Genomic DNA, 19,241 nt, shown 5'->3' with positions numbered 1-19,241 from the left:
AGAAGAACTTAAAGGCTCTGCCTCAGTCTATCTAATTTCTGCTTTGTTTGCCTGTCCACTGGCCCAGACTCCTACTATTCCTAGGGGCACAAATTCATGACTGCCTACGGCCTCCCAACACAATCTGAAGAATTTTAACTTGTTGTTAATTCCTTGGTTCCATCTCTTTCTCTCACTTGTGAAGTTTCTCTATGGTTGGTTTTGGGAGAGCCAGAAGCCTGTGTGAGTTTTCCACCATGTCAAGAATCAAACATTCCCTGAAGCTATCTTTTAAACCCACTTTATGACCTGTTTGGCCAAACAATTCATTAAGGGATGTGTTAACAGTGACACTAACTTACATTGGTTAATAGGGAAGGAGAAATAGGAAAAAGAATAGAAAGGCAATAAATGGGTAATATAAAATATGAGCAGAAATAAGTTTTAATATGAAAGTAAATAATAAATACGTGTTCTAAAGTTTCTATTAAAAGCCAGAGAACATTAAACTGAACTTTAAACTAAGATTGAACAATATATGATCTACTTAAAACAAATGAAACAAAAGGATGCAGAAAAATAAAAATGAAAAAGATGAAAATATATACCAAGTAGATATGAGCCAACAGAATCTGGGGCAGCATCTTAATAGCTGATAAAATATAGTTAAAGCAAAAAGTATAAGGGATAAAAAGGTCTTCGTATACATGCCGAAGTTGTAATAGAATCAGAATGAAAAAGGAATTATGAATACACATGTCTTTAACAATATAGCTTCAAAATGTATAAAGCAACTCCTCATAATATTGGGGAAAATAAATTATTCAACAATAATTTACTTAGATGTTTAAATCCACCCCTATCTAGATACCTCTTTTTTTTTTTTTGATAGAAGAACTGGGGATCGAACCCAGGACCTCATGCATGCTAAGCACACACTCTACCACTGAGCTATGCCCTCCCCCAAATCCACCCCTATCTAAACTTGATAGAGCAAGCAATCAAAATCAAATTGAGACATGAGAGGTCTGAAAATACAAAGTAATAATCTTCAGCCATTAGATATTAATTAAATCCAACTCAACACATTCTTTTTGAGCACATTTTCAAAAACTGACAATGTAATAGGCCACAAAGGAAGTCTCAATAAATATCAATATTAAAAACCTGGGTTATCCTACAATAATATAATAAAATGAGAACATAAAATTAAAGAATTGCTAAAAATTCCTGTGAGACTAGACAATGAAGAGCATACTAAAACCTCCTTTGGTTAATAAGTAAAGCATTAAAATAAAATTCAAGTGAACTACAATAAAAACACTACTTGCCAAATTTTGTGGGACACAGAGTAATGTCCTCACATAGCTTTTATAGTGTTTAATTTATAGCTTCTAATGCATATATCAAGAAATAAGAAACGTTGAAATAAGCTACACTTTCAAGTCAAGAAGTTTTAAAACTATGTATAGAATAGGGACAAAAAATAATAAAAGAGTACAATGAATAACTATAAGTAATTAGGTTTGAAAACCTAGATGACTAGATTCTTTCTGGAAAAAAATTTTAATGCTAAAATGCACCTAAGAAGTTGGTGAAAAAGAACAGGAAGTATTAAAAAAATTATGGCAATTAAAAACTCTTTTTCACTTTCCAAGACTATATATTTTTATAGAAACTTCTACCAACTCTTAAAGGAATAGTTAATTTGATCTTAGATAAGTTGTTCTGGAAGATAAAAAAATATGTCCATTTTGTGTTATAAGGCTAATGAGCTCTGGTTTCCAAAACTCGACATGGACAATGTCCATGAAAAGAAAATTTATTTATAGGTCTATCTCAGTTGTGAATATAGATATCAAAATATTAATGGAGGAAAAGAATGTTATTCTCTCAATTGATGCAGAAAATGCATTTGATAATTTAAAATCTTTTTATGATGTAAGTCTTCACAAACTAGGAATAAAAAAGAATTTTCTTTATTATGGGAAAGATTTTATACTAAATTCTTAGAGCAAATATTGTATTTAATTGAAAAATCTTGGAGAAACTTTTAAGATCAGGAACAAGGCAAGAATGCCTCCATTATGGTTACTGTTGAATGCAGTACTGGGATCTACAAAGATATAAGGAAGAAAAACCAAGTTTATAAAAATTGCAAGGTAAGCAATAAAGCTATCATTATCTGTAAATGCTATAAATATCTACCTAGAAAAACCAATAGAATCAAGAAACAAGCTTGCCAAACACAAGATCAACTTATCAAATTAATAGCACTTCTCTACACTAGCAATAAGTGCCTAGAAATGATGTTACAAAGATACCATTTATAACATCAAAATCAAACCAAAAGTCAATAATAAAACACTAAAAATGCACAAAAAAACCAACCAAAAAACAAACAAATAAAAAAAAAAAAAAACCCTGTAAGGCCAAGGTTGGCAAACTATGGCCTATGGGGTAATCCAACCAACCACCTGTTTTTGTAAATAAAATTTTATTGGTGCACAGATACACCCTTTAAATATAAACGCAATCTTTGGCTGCTTTCATTCAACAATGGCAGAGTTGAGTAGTTTGAACAGAGACTATATGTTTAAAATATTTACTATCTGGCCTTTTACAGAAAAAAATTGCTGACCCCTGCTTTAATGTATACAGGAATTAACATAACCCAAAATATATTACATCCATATGGGAAAAAAATTTTAAAGCCCTACTAAAGGACAGAAAAGACAATCAGAATAAATGAGGAGACATTCCTTGCTCTTAGATTGAATGACTAAATTTTATTAAAATGTTCTGTCACATCTAAATTAATTGAAATCAACAATTTTATTGATGTGAAATAATTGTTTATATTCATTAATTATAAAAATGTAACCCAAATTCAGAATTAATCTGGATTTTTTGAGACACTCAATAACTTTAGTCTAAAATTAATATGGAAGAATAACGTTTTGCAACTACCTAAATCAATTTTGAAGAGGAAGAACAAAAAGGAGAGTTACCTATTCAGATATTAAGACACAGTGCAATGCTATAGCAAGAAAAATATATGTGGTACTGGTGGTATGAGAACAAACAGATCAATGGAATGGAACAGACAATTCAGAGATGAACTTTGTATACACGAGAATTTAATATATGGTGAAAGTGGCACCAGGAATCAATGGAAAAAGGAAGGACTGTTTAGCAGATGGTATTGGGAAAATCAGCTCACTTTATGGAGAAAAAGGAAACTGGGACCCTACTTAATATCATGTTCAAAGTGGACTCCAGATGTATTAACGAACTAAATGTAAGCTCAAGCTATAAAATTAATAGAAGATAATGCTATAGATTTGTTTGTGGCCAAAGGAAACGAAACTTCTTAAATAAAGCCCCCAAGCAATAGTAGTAGTAGTAGTAGTAGTAGTAATAATAATAATAACAACAACAACAACAACAACAATAATAATAATAATAGAATTTGATTATATAAAAATGAAGGATTTCTGTCCAATGAAGAAAATATGGACAAAGTAAACAGTCAGGTGACAGACTGGGAGAAAATACTTACAATGTTAAACTAACAAGAAATTCTAGGAAATAAGTAAGAAAATGATGCTCTACTAGAATAATGAGCAAAAGGAAAAGAAGTAGCAATTCACACAGGAGGAAAGCAAATGACTAGGTCAGGTATATGAAGATACGCTCTAAATCATTAGTAATTAGAGAAATGCAATTTAAGACAAGAGATATCATTTTGCTCCTACCATGTTGGCAGACACTAGTGAGGTGGAGAACATTAAGCCTTTGGGGAAATAGGAACCATTATACATTGCTGGAGGGAGTGTGGAGGTGTAGGTTGTTGCAACCATTCTGGAGAGCAATATGGCAGCTTTTAGCCAAATTAAAAAACTGTGTATACTAATCCAGAAATTCCACTTTTGGTTCTATATCCCAGAGAATTCTCATTGAGGTCTGTAAGGCAGCCACATTTGAAGATGCTTATCACATTGTATGTGGGGAGAAGGGGGCGATGCAGATATGCACCACTGGCCACTGCCAACTTCTCTTGGCCCCATTGCCTTTGACTTTGTTGTTACGCAGAGCTTTTACTGGGAAAAGTCTCCTTGAAAAGTCCTTGCTTTTGCCTGTACTCTAAAAGATTAGGATTTTCCTATGCTTCCCAGCTCTTTTGGGTGTCACTGTCAGTCTGATCCGATTGAATTTATAACTGCAAGGTATTTCTTTCTTTTCTGGTCTACTGCTGACATCTATCACAGACTCCCAATAGACTGTGGAATGATTATTTTTATATTTCTTTTTCAATGGTTTTTGTAAGAAGGAGAGGTAAATGTCTGTGTTCACTCAATTATCTTGAATCAGAAGTCTGAAAGATTTATTATTTACTTTTTAATTTTGTGCTTCAACACTCCTAATTTAAATTTCAAACTCAAGGTTGTTGAAATAGATTTCTTACATATTTTAAGCTTGGCTTCTGAGAAAATTGCTTTAAACTCAGAATTCCAACAAGTTTAGACAGATCTACTATTTGTGGGTTTTTAATATGCCCTCACGCTCAACATTCTGGGTGCAAATTTGAGAACACGAAGCTATCTTTAAATTACTTTAGTACTTGAAGTGAAATTAAATTCATAAATCAATAAAGAAAAGAAAGCAAAAATGCATAAAAGCAGTGACTTATTTATGCATTAAATGCTAATATTGACACCTCTTATACTTTTTTAAATTCCAAGAATTTCTAAACTTGTTGATTATTTTAATCTTATTGCTGCTGTGCTTGTAAATGTGTTTTTTAAATTAACTTTTTAATTAAACCATAACATTTAAAAAATGCACAAATCATAAGTACACAGCTTGATGAATTTTCAGAGTAAACAGACCCAAGTGTAATCACCAACTAGATCAAGAAACAGACTTTACCAATACCCAAAAAGGGCCCCTCACTTGAGTTTCCAGTCACTTACTCCTCTTGTCAAGATAGTGAATATCCTAACTTTTAAAACCATACATTGTTTCTTCTGTTCTTGAACTTTCGATAAATGGAATCAAACTATACATATTCTTTTGTCTGTTTATTTCATTCAACATACGTATGTGAGATTCATCCACGTCACTGTGAGTAGATGAAGTTCTATTGCTGTATAGTGTTCCACTGTATGAGCATGCTACACTTTACTTATCCTTCTAACAGTGATGAATACTTGGGTAATTTCCAGTTTGGGGTTACTAAAAACAGTGCTGCTGTAAATGTTCCTGAGATGTTTTTTCCTGCGCATGTAAGCTCACTTCTGTTGATTATGTACCTAAGAGTGAGAGTTCTAGGTTGTAGGGAATACATATATTCAGCAACTGTAGATGCCAGTTTCCCAAAGTGGTTGTACCAATTTATATTCCCACCAGCAGTGTGTGAGAGTTTCAGGTACTCACATCACCGCCAATACTTGATATTATTAGCCTTTTAAATTTTAGCCTTTTTATTAGGTATGTAGTCATATCCCACTGTGGTCTTAATTTGCATTTTCTTGGTGACCAATAAGATTGAGCACATTCTTATGTCTATTGATTGTTTCGATGTCCACATTTTGGAAATGCTTATTCAAGTCTTATGGCTCATTTTCCACTGGATTTTTAAAAATGGATTTGTAGAAGTCTTCTTTCTTTCTTTCCCTCTTTTTCCGACACCTCCGTCCCCTCTTGCCTTGTTTCTTCCTTGCTTCTTCTTCTTTTAAAAATATACTCTGGGTATAAATCGTTTACCATTTATATGTGTTAAAAAATATTTTCTCCTAGTAGGTGGATTTCTTTTCACTCTTTTAATGATGCAGAAGATCTTAATTCTAACATAGTCTAAGTAATTTACGGATAGCGTAGTGCAGTTTCTTATCTCTAGTTTCCAGTTGTCTGAAAAAATTCTCCACTTGTTATTCAATTTCTTGAACATATTATCTGGGCCTTTTAAAAATCTATGTCTTAAAACGCCGTTCTATGGCTTTATTGTGGGTCTTTTTTTTTGGTTTGTTTGCTTTTTTAAAAATTATGGTTTTCAGTTACATCTCACCTCCTTAAATGTCTGATAATTTTTGGCTGAGTGCCAGATATTTGCACTTAAAATTTTATAGATGTTATGATGTTTTATATAATTCAAACTTTCTCCAGAGAGGATTTACTTTTGCATTTGTTGGGTAACTAGGTTTGAGGATGATCACCTTTTTCCAGGCAGGAATTGAGATGACATAAAGCTGTGTTTTAATCCTTCTGAGGGCTGTTTTATTTCCAGTTCACCCTTCCTCCCAGAGCACAGCCCTTTGTAGTCCTGACTGACAGCTCGAGATATTTACCAGGGCCCCTTCTGGGCAGTCTGAACGCCAGTTTTTGTCCCCGTATGCTCTGTTATGCTTAGCTTTTCAGCCTCTCAGCTGCTGCCTTCACTTTTGTAATTGGCAATCCCCTTAGTGATAAAAGTATTCCCAGATGCCTGTCTCAAGGGTCTTGGCTTCCATCTTCTTCTCGATCAGAAGATCTTCTGAAAATTCTCAGTGCCTTGGTAGTTCTTTGATTCATTCAATCTAAGATTTTTTTTAAAAAATCGTTTATTGCCCAAGTTTTTCTAATTATTCTCAGCAGGATTGTTGGTCTGAAACAACCTAGTCTGCTATTGCTCTGCAGGAAAATTTTAAAAGTAAAAATCTGATCATGCCACGTCCCTCCTCAGAAACTTTAATATGTTTTAATTTCTACCCACTCCCCACTCTTACCTTTATTTTTGCACTTTTTTTTCCCTAAACCAGACATATTATTTTACACTTCAAGGACTTTTCCTACATTTTGTCCTCTGCCTGGAGTTCTCTTCTGTCCCTTCATTGCCTCAAAAACAAAGTCTCTGTCTTCATAACCCATGTTTTAGTTTATGTCCTTCCTCAGACTGTCTTCTATGTTTGGCCTCTTATTTCCTACATACTATTCTAGTTCTAACTCTCATGCAGCCTTATTTGTTCATATGTCTGTCTTCCTCACAAGAATGTGAGCTCTCTTTTGGCCCAGACCAATATGATTCATCTTTTTATTTCTAAGCGCCTAGTGAAGTATTTAGCACCAAAGAGGTATAAAGTCAATGTTTCTCAGACTGAAACGAACTGGGCTACAAAGACATGCATGGCTGTAGGTATGGTTTGGTTCTGAGGTTACCTCCCAGTCCATCTTGTCTCAGGAGTTGGTGAGGGCTTTATGTAGCAATGACCAACTGAAATGCCTCAGCATTCTTCCTGCCTGATTGGTTATCTTCTTTTACAGAACTGCTTAATTATGATCTCTCATTGTCTCTTGTGTCTAACGATATCACAGAGTTGTCAACACGTTATACGAGGCCTGGTATTAAGACTACTGACTTTCAGCCTCTCTCTGAATTGTTCAAAGTCCAAAACTTAAAGTACAAGTTAAAAAAAAGTACAGAGTACTTAATTTCTGATTCAAGCCATTTGTTCTTATTGGATCTCCACAGTTTTTCACAAATACTTTTAGCCTATCCTGGTTTTCATTAGACGATGGACATCTTCTAGGTTGCATGTTACCTGAAAAAGTCTTTCCTACTGTGTAGAAGTCATTTTCTCTGTGCTTATCCCTAGGATCTTGTTAAATGTGTCTCCTTTGCACCCCTCCAGCCTGAAAGTGTCTGGGGATTTGTTAGTTCATTGTTTCATGGCATATAAGCAACACGGCTCTCAAAAAACTTGGAGGCTCATGAAGACAGTAATAAATATTAAAGTTAGAATGTGGTTTAATATATTAATATTGACTCATTAATATTCTTCCAACCTTCAAAAAATGGTTTGAGACAGAATAGGTAATATTATAAAACAATGACAAGATAAAAAGAAAAGAACTTTCAAAATAAGAGAAGGAGTAAAACCCTAGCAAGAATTCCTTGTTCTAAGAAGCTATAGATTTCACATACCAAATTTGGCTCTGTGTCTCCTGGTGGCTAGGGGAGAAAGAGAGAGAGAGAGAGAGGCAATAAATAGGCTTTATAATTTGAATTTTCACTAGTTAGAACCAGTTCAGTTCCTCCAGAGAAACTAAAAATATATTTATGAGTACACATGAGAGAAATTTATCACTGGGTTCTTTGTGTTAAAGGGTTTGTAGTATCATTAGAAATTTTGTTTAAATGTTTCATCAAAAAAACTAGAATTAAAAAAAAAAAAGATCTCTTCCTTGGCCCTCACTGAAAGCCAGTGTTTGGTGTTAAAATATCATCTTGTAAAGATAGTTGTAGAGTGAGGGGAAGGTAGGCCGAGCATGGAGTTTTCTGATGACGCATCTTAACCCGAGGATGGAACTGGAAGAGCCTTGAGGAAGGATTGCCGACATCTCTCAGTCTATCAGTTTCTAATCCCAGCAAAATTATCTGATTTTTTAAAAAAATTAAAGATGTTACAGATCTCCAATTTTGGAAAAAGTTGTACAAATATTTATATAGGTGATTAAAGAAAGTCACTAATTTGATTTAAATAATAATTTCCTTCTCTTGCTGATAAAGTGAACGATGTCAGATACAGTTTGGATTACTGTTGTGTTTTCTGTAGGATTTGAATTATCATTAATAACCACCACCTGCATGAAGAACGGGCAGATGGTACTGTGACAGATGCTGAAGATGCAGAAGTGAACAGGACACACGGAGCCTAGAGTCCATAGTTAAACATAAGAACATATGTAGATGTTAAAAGAACGGACAGTGTATCAGTTTCTGATTGCTGCTGTAACAAATTACCTCAAACTTGGTGGTTTCAAACACATATCTGTTAACTTACAGTTCTGGATGTCAGAAGTCTAGAATGGGTCTCAAGGGATAAAATCAAGGTGTTGGCAGGGTTGCATTCCTTCTGGATATAGGGGATAATCTGTTTCTTTGCCTTTTCCAGCTTCGAGAGGCTTTCTGTGTTCCTTGGTTTGCGGCCCCCTTCAGCAATTGTATCATCACAACCTCTGCTTCTACCATCACAGCTTCTTCTCTGACAGACTCACCTACCTCACTTTTATATAAGGACCCTTACAATTACAATGGGATCACCTGGATAATCCAGGCTAATATTAGTTACATCTGCAAAATCCTTCTTACCATTCAGGCAACATATTCAGAGGTTCTGGGATTAGGATGTGGACATTTTAGGGGGGCCATTATTCTGCCCACCACATATTCTAAGCACACAATTACCATGGTTTTTATTTTTATTTATTTGTTTGACTCTCTCTGTCTCTGCCATGGCCTTTATAAACATGGTCAAGTTACTTACAGTTTAATTTTCAAATTTTCCATCTCTGAAATGGGGTGATAATATCCCACTCAGAGGATGGTTATGAAGATCAAATAAAGTCAGTGTGAAGGCATTTACTACTATATCTGGCACACAGTAGGTACTTACTAAATGTTAGCTGAATGAAAATTTAAATCTAATACCTAAAACCTGTATATTACAGAGAGTTTGAATTCAAATTGTGAGACTCTCTGGACAGAGAAAAAGTTTTCGTCGCTTTAGGTTGGTGCACAGTTTCAAGAGAAAATAGACAATGTGGCTCCAGATAATACTAGCTTTGTGTCTCTTATTTGAGAACTAATCATATGGTGAAATATCACATGCTTTGGCATTCTCTTCCATAAAACATAAGGGTGAAAACTTAAAAATAGAAAAATAGAAAATCTCAACAATAATTCTGGTAGAAAAGACTTGTAACTATTTAGCACCTTATTTTTATTTCTGGAACGCTTTCTGTTTGAAGAGCTCAAATTACTTGGGACATGTCAGCTAATTCTTTCGGCACCAGATGTAGCTGGTGCAACGAGGGAACAGGTAGTAGCAAAGAAGGGGAAAGGGGGGAAACAGGGCAGGCGTGACAAGCGAAGGCTTGTGTTTGGAAGCACTTCTTGGCAAAGGTGAAAATATTTTTAGGTAATCTTTTCTTTTTTCCTGTGAAAGTCTGTAATACTCTAAAATTTGCTCCATTCTTACAGCCTAGAAATAGAACCCTGAAAATAGAATGACTGCACTTTGGTGGTTATCGTGGGCTGGGAAGTGAAAGCCAAGAGTGGTGGTTCTAAAATTTTTACTTTGTGATTTCTATACCTCACCCCCACTGGCTTCTCTGAGCCCCAGTGGCACCTATCAACAATTTTCTGCTCCTTTCCACTTTTCCCTGATGACCCTCTTCCACACCAAAATAGCTCTATCTAAATTTTTATTTGGATTGCCACTGCCTGACAACAGTTCAGAGTTCTCTCCCTCATGAGATCTCAGGAAATTTCAAGCCTGGGTCGGAAGACAGTATTGGTGGAAGATTCAGGTGACAAAAGAGACTCTTTCCCCCCATTATTAATTTTGTTCAAATTGCTACTTCCTTTAAATCACTCATTTAACTTTTTTTATTTGAGGGCCATTTCAATAAGTTATTGGTGCTTAATACTCAAGTTACAGCACTAACTTTATAGGTTCTGCCTTTATGAACCATATAGTCTAGTGAAAGAGGCAAATAATACATGATGAAACTAATAAGTAAATTAGATAATTAAGGTACTGAAATAAACAGGGTAACAAGAGAGAATGCAATAGGACCTAGTTTTGAAGAGGTGGATAGTTGAGAGACTTGGTCTGGTTGAGGAACAGAAAGCAAGCTAGTGTGGGTGGAACACGGTATGGTGGGGAAAGGTTTCATGAGATGAGTTTAGGAAGGTAGAGGCTCTTTTCACTGATGCTTAGGAGTTTGGATTTTATTTTAAGAATAATGATAAGTTATAAGGGGGTTTTAAATGGGGGTAATAACGTTATCTGATTTGTGGTTTAAAGTTAACTCTAACTTCTGAGAGGAAAAGAGTTTAGGAAGTGTCAAGAGCAGGGAGATCTACTAGGAGACGTTGACAGTGAAAGGCGATTGGCATAGATCAGGGGAAAACAATGCCGATAGACAGATTTGGGATGTTTTAGAGATAGAGTTGTAAGGAGGAAGGTGTCAGATTGATTGTGGAGGTTGAAGGATGGAAAGGAAACTTGAGTGATCTAGGGTTTGGCTTGACCAACTGGGTGACTGCTGGTGCCATCTACCAAAATGGAAGAGATGGGTGGAGAAATGGATTTTGCGGAGGGAGGAGATGATGAGTTTTTGGTCTAAGTCAGTAATTTAGAAGAACTTCTAGGGCATCCTACCTGACTTCCAAGAGGAGATGTCATGTCAGCAGAAGATACCATTTGGGAGTATTGAATATCAAATATTTAAAGCTACAGGACTGCATGAATCCATCAAAGACAGAGAAAAGGACTATGGGGCTTATAAACATTTAGAGATCAGTTGACGAAGGAGGAACCAGTTAGGGAAAGCGTGATGTTGCTGAAACCAAGAAAGGAAATTATTACAAGATGGAGGGAATGATCAACTGTGTTGAGTACAGCTGAGGGGATACTAAGTTTGAGGACAGAGAGGTGACCACTGGATTTGGCAACACAGAGCTTGCTGGTGAACTCAAATGAAGTGGTTTCAATAATGTGGTGGGCAGAGAAGCCACTCTGTGAAAGAGTGAATGGCAGGGGAAGAAATGAGGTAAACAAATAAAGATACCAGTTTTGGCTTTCCCAGCCTTAGTGATGTTATCTTTTTGAAGTTTGTTAGGATGTTTTGGGGCAATCCTGGGGGATGGGTAATGGTATGGGAAAAGGGAAGAATTTATATTCCCCATTTGAGCTATATTTGTCATAGAATACTAATTCAAGTGTCTTTGTCAATCATATTTGTATTAGAAGCTCTCATTACCTTATTTTTAGGGTGACAGGTGAATCTTGTCTTTAACTCTTTGTCTTCTCTGTCTTTCCTAATTTTTCGTACTTATCCCTTGACTAAAATATTTTTAGCATGTTCACTTTGTATGTGCTCTATACACATTTGACATGTGCTCTATACCTACTAAAACACTCTTAATTGTTTTTTCATCCTTCCATTTTCCTCTCTTTTCATAAATTTAAATGAAATTCTCTTTCTTGTGGTTAGTTTCCATGTACTCATTACCTTTCCTTTTCCTGCCTTTTTTCCTCTTGGATTTTGTGCAGAGTTTCCTTGGTGAGGTAATTTTTGTCTGTCCGTTATGCTGCTGAGAGAAGTCACAATTTCCCAAATGAGAACATAATGCTGGAGGAAGGTAGATATTCATGGAACAGACTGTAGGTGGTTGCTGACTCTAGGGTGAGTATTATATTTGATTACTACCCTTTCAGTCAACTTTGGCCATCATGGTCAGTAATGAATGACACCTAAGACTAAACCAGAACTATGAGAGAATAAAAGCTTTCTAGAGGACATGGAAGAAGGTCCAATTGGCATACTGTAGTTGAGATTGCCATGCCTTCTCTTCTTTCTAGGCACACTGCTAGATTACATGTCTAAGCCTCTCTTGCAGTTGTATGTGGCCATGGCATTGAGTGCAGGCCAGTGGAATAAGGGTAGAATTGAAGTAAGCAACTTTCAGGCTTTCTCCATAAAAATTTCTGGAATGCTTCTCCATGGCCTCTTTTCCCTTGTCTCCCAGCAAGATGCAGAGGATCCCACAGTACACACCAAGATTTTGGAGCTGGTAAAGCCACAAGATTTAAGGAGTCTGGGTATCTGAAGACCACAGGGAAGGCAAACTTACACCTAGGAATATACTCTTTGTGCTTCATATGAACAAGAAATAAACTTACTAAGCCATTGAGATTTGGGGGTCTGTTACAGTTGCTGATGTTACTGGCACTAATATACTTTCTTTGTATGATTTTTCTTTCTGTGAATTTGGTCATTCCTCTTCACTCTCCTGGAGTGCCCATTTCTCACTTTATCAAATTTGGTAGCTAATTTGATGATCTTTTCTCTATATTTTTTCTGGCATGAAGTGTTTTCTGACCACCTCAGCCTGAGGCAATCTCTCCCACCAAATTTCTAATGAGCCTATTAACTTTATGATCTACTGGGCAAAAAATGAAAAGATCTCAAGATCTTAATACCTTAATACCTTAATTACTTTGAATAAGTTACTTAAACTCTCTGAGGTCACTTTACTTTTTCTGAAAAATAGGCATAATAACAGCCCCATAACTCAAAATTGTCATGAGGTTAAGATGAGGTGATAAATGCAGAGGACTTAGAATAGTATCTGGCACATAGTAAGCACTTTATTATTAGGGTCAGTCTCCTACCAGTTTAGTTTAATATATACTGAACCACTAACTGTGTCAAACACAGGTAGATATCACACTGAGGGATATGCTGTTCTCATAGTTTCCTCAAAAGTAATGTTTATTAATACATTAATGCAACTTGTCTTCAATGGCATTTATTGAGCATCTACTGTGTACCAAAGATTGGACAATGTATTGTTGGGGATATGAATATGCCCCCAATAACTTTCCAATAACTTTCCATGGCCTTTTAAGTCCCAAGATCAAATCAATTAATACCGTTTGAAGAATTATTTAGGAATATTTTGGTTTCTTCTCCAAAGCTGAATTCCTGTACTTTTCAGGAGCTTAACAGAATCCCTTACACCATAGGGCTACTGTACAGATGAAATGATAGAATATGTAGAAGCACTCTGTAAACTTGAAAGTGTGAAGTTTACTCTGTAAACTTATAAAGATGTCAATTCTTAAATCTTTAAAGTTCTTAAATGAAGTTTTCACTTTTGTATGATTTTGTCTCTTCTCCAAGTTGATAAGCTCGTTGTAGGTGAGATGAGCATTATTTCATCTTTGTAAATTCCTAGTATCTATATCACTGCTAAGCAAAGAGCAGGCACTTGATATACTTTTATGATTTAAATTTTTGCACAATGTTTACCACAAAAACCTTTCCCTTTCTGGTGATTCTCTGCAATGTTTTACTCATATATGGGGTGGGGGATTTGGCTACACTGGTTTCAAGAGGAGAAACTTGTTTAAGGCATATTGCAAAGTGGAAAATATACTTAAAAATATACTTAATTATCTGAGCAAAACTATCTTGAGTTTTAAGCACTAGTTTTCAATGAAGAATCTGACAGGCAAGGAATGATTACTGAGCTCTTGGTCTGCTCTGTGCATCTGTACACACAGTGTTGAATAAGCTGTTAATCCTTCTATCTTTACAGGATATTTTAGGGATGCTCATGGTGAGGTCATGCATATCCATTTCTGTAGTGTTCTCCCACTCTACCCACTCACCATGTGTTCTGGTGCTGTGATATTTTTGTCCACTTTCATAGTACTCTCTCCATCTTACCTTATTTCCCTCCCCCAAACCGAGGAAAAAGAAAGTTGATTCTTCAATTATTTTCCCCAAATTGAAAATGTGACCGAGATTAGGAAGGAGGGCATTGCTATTTTTTCTTCCCCACTTCAGGTTGGTGTTGAAATGACTCAGAATAAACAGCTTGATATTTTATAAAAACAATTCCTCAATTGAAGAAAAATTATATCAATGATAAGAAACAATGTTTGTTTTTCTGCAAGAGATTGTCTTATATTCTCAACTCTCACTTTTAAAGTCTGTCTGCTGTTACTGCCTTTCATGCAATTTCAAGTCTGCAGAAGGATTTTATAAAGGAAAAAAATGATCAAGTCATGCTTTTTACAATGATCTAAGGGGTGATTTAAATGAAGATATATTTGTATTGGATTGAAATAAAATCTCTTTGTTACCAGTCCAGCACCATGGACAGAGAAATAATTTACAGTCCATTTCTCTTCCCATCTTCTTGGTTAGCTAGCACTAATATATTCAGTTGTAAAGAACAATTTGTTAAGTCCTCAGATCACCTTGCCCTTATATTAAATAATTTCATGTCAGATCTTACCCCAGGACTACTGCCTCTTTGTATTTACTATTTTTAAAAAAATCTAGGTATCATTTTTCTTCTTCAGCTATGGGTAGTTTAAGATGATTTCATGAACCAACTACTTTTCAAACTCTATTCTCTCAATTAAAAATTATTTTGAAATTATTATAGACTCACAGGAAGTTGCAAAAATGATACAGAGAAGTCTCTTATATACTTTACCTAGTTTCCCCCAATGTAAGGTTGCCAGATAATAAACAGAACACTTAGTTAAACTGGAAATTCAGAGAAACAATGACTCCTTGTTTAGAATAAGTATTTTTAGTATGAGTATGTCCAATCCAACATTTAGGATATACTTATACTAAAAATTGATTTTTTGCTTATCTGAAATTCAAATTTAATTGTTTTTTTTGTCATTAGGTTGTTTCTCATTAGGGATACAGAGTCAAATTATTGTTTTAAAGTCATTTGGAATAACTCCTCTTTGTCTAGTTATGACACCAACTAGATACATAGTTATGTTCATTTGTGTAATTTTACTTTTGAATATTTTAAGATTTGCTTTTAAATTTAATTTTGGTTTATAGACTATTTACATGGTTCTAAAATCAAACTTACATGAATATAATTTCAATGCATTTGTACTCCAAAGTAATTGAAATTAGTTTGCTCATTTTCCCATTAAAAAAAAAACAAAACAGATGCAATATTGTTTCCCTAGGTACCCCTCTTTTATGGTTATTTTATAAAACATCTTTCTGAAATAGAATGACTCCATACAGACAGGCTGTTTAACACTGGATGACCTTCTTTTGAGTTACTTTAAAACAAGTCACCTTGTATTCAACCTAGAGAGAAAGTGGAATTTCATGCTAATTAGTTTCCTAGTTCCTTTCATTTTGTACATGACTAAAAATATTTTCACTAAGTCCTTAAAAGTAAAACCAACAAGGGAGTTTCACAAATGTAATTCTAATTAAGGTGCTTGAATTTTATTTTTTTCCATTCAGGTGTTTTAAAATTAAAATCTTATGAGGCCCTGGCTGCTCCTGAGATGACATGAGAGTCCTCTGGGTGCTTAGCGCAGGCCAAAAAAGGCACACAGGGAGACCTGAGGAGCAGCTTCGGAAACGTGCCCTATTGTGCTTCTGTTATTTTAAACAACTCCCTACGTAGTTTTTATGTTTTGGAATTGTGAAAACAATCAGTGATTTAACATTTCTTAAAACTGTTTTGGGGATGGGAATGAACTGTTATTCAATGTTAATTCAAATGAAAACTTAAACATGAGTTGTTAGTACAAGTCTTTTGGATACTTATGAATATTTTAATTTCAACAAGAGAAAGATTACAGTTTGGGTCTAGCTAATACTTGCTATTATCATTTCAGAAGTCGTTCTGTGTCTATCTTCTTGCCTTCCATTTTTGCCTCTCTGTCCTTTGTGAAAAGATAAACCTTAACTTTTGAAATGAAAGTATATTTTAATGTTTTTGATTGTTAAAGTGATACATGTTTATTGTAGGTTGTTCTTCATAGGATTTATTGAGCTGTGACAGGGATTGTTCTTCACAGGATTTCTTTAGAAAGGAAGTGGAGGAAAGTGGCTAGGAAAGAGGAAAAACAACTAAGCAAGGATATAAAGTGTGTGTATTCCTCTGTGTCTTCATAGACATTTTCAGGGGAATCTGGAGGATGTGGTCTCTAGACAGCGTTGTTATCTGGATATAATTTAAAAATACGTAGCTTACGTAGCTTCTAAAAGAATTTTCATTCATTATTAAATCACACAAAAGAATGAATTCTGGCAGATAGGTATAAATGGTTATAAAATTCTATTCTTTTGACATGCCCCAAACAAATCTTCAGGGAAGCTAAATCATCATAGGATATAGTTGCAGTTAAATTTGCTGGGCCTGGATTCACCTGAAGCTTTTGTAGGTCTATAACAAAATGTCTTAGAAGCATGTTCTAAAAGTCTATGACTATGTGAGAATACCATAGGTGGGGAATATATGGGCATTATTTTGCTATACCTTTACTCAGACTTGACAGTAGCTTGTACCTTGAGTAATTCTGTCCTGGCTTGGGGGTCTTCAGTTTTTCACAATTGGGGTGGGCATGGTCATGGCAGGTAGCCAGTAAGGATTTACTGAAAACTTACAGGGTAGTCAATACCATGTGTAGGTGGTGACCAAACCTAGGAAGTGTGAGCCTTTTGAAGGTGATGATTTGCCAGAAATCGAACCCCATAATTCTCGTATGGACATATGAACAAATGTTTCCAGTTTGAGTGCCTCCCATGATTCTGTTCTTGCCATTTACTTAGTCACACCACTAAATTGACATAATATGGTTGTCAAGAGTGAGGCCACCGAAAATCATTATAAATATGTATTTGTTTACTAGGGCTGCTATAACAAAGTACCACAACTGAGTGGCTTGAACAACAGAAATTTATCATCTCACAGTTCCAGGGGCTAGAAGTCCAAGGTCAAGGTGTTGGCAGAGCCATTCTCCTTCTAAGGCACCAAGGAAGGATTTTTCTAGGGATTCTCTCCTAGGTTCTGGTAGTTCCATAACTCCAGTCTTTTTTTTTTTTCAATTGAGGTATAACTGACATACAACATTATATTAGTTTCAGGTGAATCACATCATGATTTGCTATTTGTACGCACTGTGAAATCATCTCCATGATGTCTAGTTATCATCCATTACCATATCAAGTTACAAAAATTCTTTCTTGATGTGAAAACTTTAAGATTTACTCTCTTGGCAACTTTCAAATATGCACTACAATATTACTGACTATAGTAACCATGTTGTACATTATATCCACATGACATTTATTTTATAACTGGAAGTTTGTACCTCTTGACCCCCTTCACCCATTTCACCCACCTCCACCCCCACTTCACCTCTGGTAAGCACCATTCTGTTCTCTGTATCTATGAGTTCAGTTTGTCCACTTGTTTTGTTTTTTAGATTTTGATATAAGTAAAATCATAAGGTATTTGTCTTTCTCTGTCTGCCTTATTTCACTTAGCATAATAACATCAAAGTCCATCCATGTTGCAAATGGCAAAATATCATTCCTTTTTATGGCTAAATAGTATTTCATTGTATATAGATACCACATCTTCTTTATCCAGCCATCAACTGATGGACACTTTAGTTGTTTCCATATCTCAGCTATTGTAAATAATGCTGCAGTGAACAAGGGGATGCACATATCTTCTTGAATTAGTGTTTTTTTTCCTTCAGATAAATACTCAGAAATGGAATTGCCGGGTCATATGGTAGTCTTATTTTTAATTTTTTGGAGGAAACTTCATATTGCTTTCCATAGTGGTTGCACCAATTTACATTCCTACCAACAGCGCACAAGCATTCTCTTTCTCTGCCTCCTCACCAACACTTGTTATTTCTTGCCTTTTTGATAATAGCCATTCAAATATTCTAACCGATTTGAGGTGATATCTCATTGTGGTTTTGATTTGCACTTCCTTAATAATTAATGATGTTGAGCATCTTTTCATGTGCCTATTGGCCATTTGTATGTCTTCTTTGGAAAAATGTCTATTCAGATCCTCTGTCCATTTTTTATTCAGATTTTTTTTTTTGCTATTGAGTTGTATTAGTTCTTTATATATTTGGGGTATTAACCTCTTATCAGATATTCGATTTGCAAATATCTTCTCCCATTCAGTAGGTTGGTTTTTCATTTTCTTGATGGTTTATTTTGCTATGTAGAAGCTTTTTAATTTGATGTAGTCCTATGTTTATTTTGGCGTTTGTTTCCTTTGCAACAAAAAGTTATCAGTTGTAACTTCTCTTTCATTTCTGATTTTATTTATTTGGGCCTTCTCTCTTTTGTTCTTGATGAGTCTGGATTTAGTGTCCTAAAGGGGCTTTGATAAATTCTTGGCCATACTATCTAATTACTGATAAGCCAAAGAACTACAGGTGACTCTTTTAAAACAAAATGATCATTTATGGTAACAGTTCACCAACATTTAACTGATTTATAGGTTACAAAACTATGTTGCAAATCAGCTTACTCAGATAATCTGGGCATACATTTCAAAACCAATTTATCTTGAAAGTTATTGTAGGAAATGATGTTGCTCAATCTTAAACACTCCATGGTTCTTTGTACTAAATAGTTTAGAATTTTTGTTAAAGACAAGTTAGTGTTTGGTTACATGCTTAAAACTTTTTCAAGATTAATGTATTGTGGTCTAGAATTTGAGAACTTTTTGTCTACTCTCCATGAGTTAGTGGTGATCCAATATTATTTCTCAAGCAAAATGTTGGCCCTGCCTGTGGGTGGTCCCTTGACCTTATACTCACAGTCTTCAATTTTCATAAAAGGTTATGAATCCCTACAATCTACTCAGCTGATTGTTAAAGCATATTGTT

The sequence above is a fragment of the Camelus dromedarius genome, chromosome X, assembly GCF_036321535.1.
Source record: "Camelus dromedarius isolate mCamDro1 chromosome X, mCamDro1.pat, whole genome shotgun sequence".
Lineage (NCBI taxonomy): Eukaryota > Metazoa > Chordata > Mammalia > Artiodactyla > Camelidae > Camelus > Camelus dromedarius.
Note: the sequence above shows the minus strand (reverse complement) of the source record.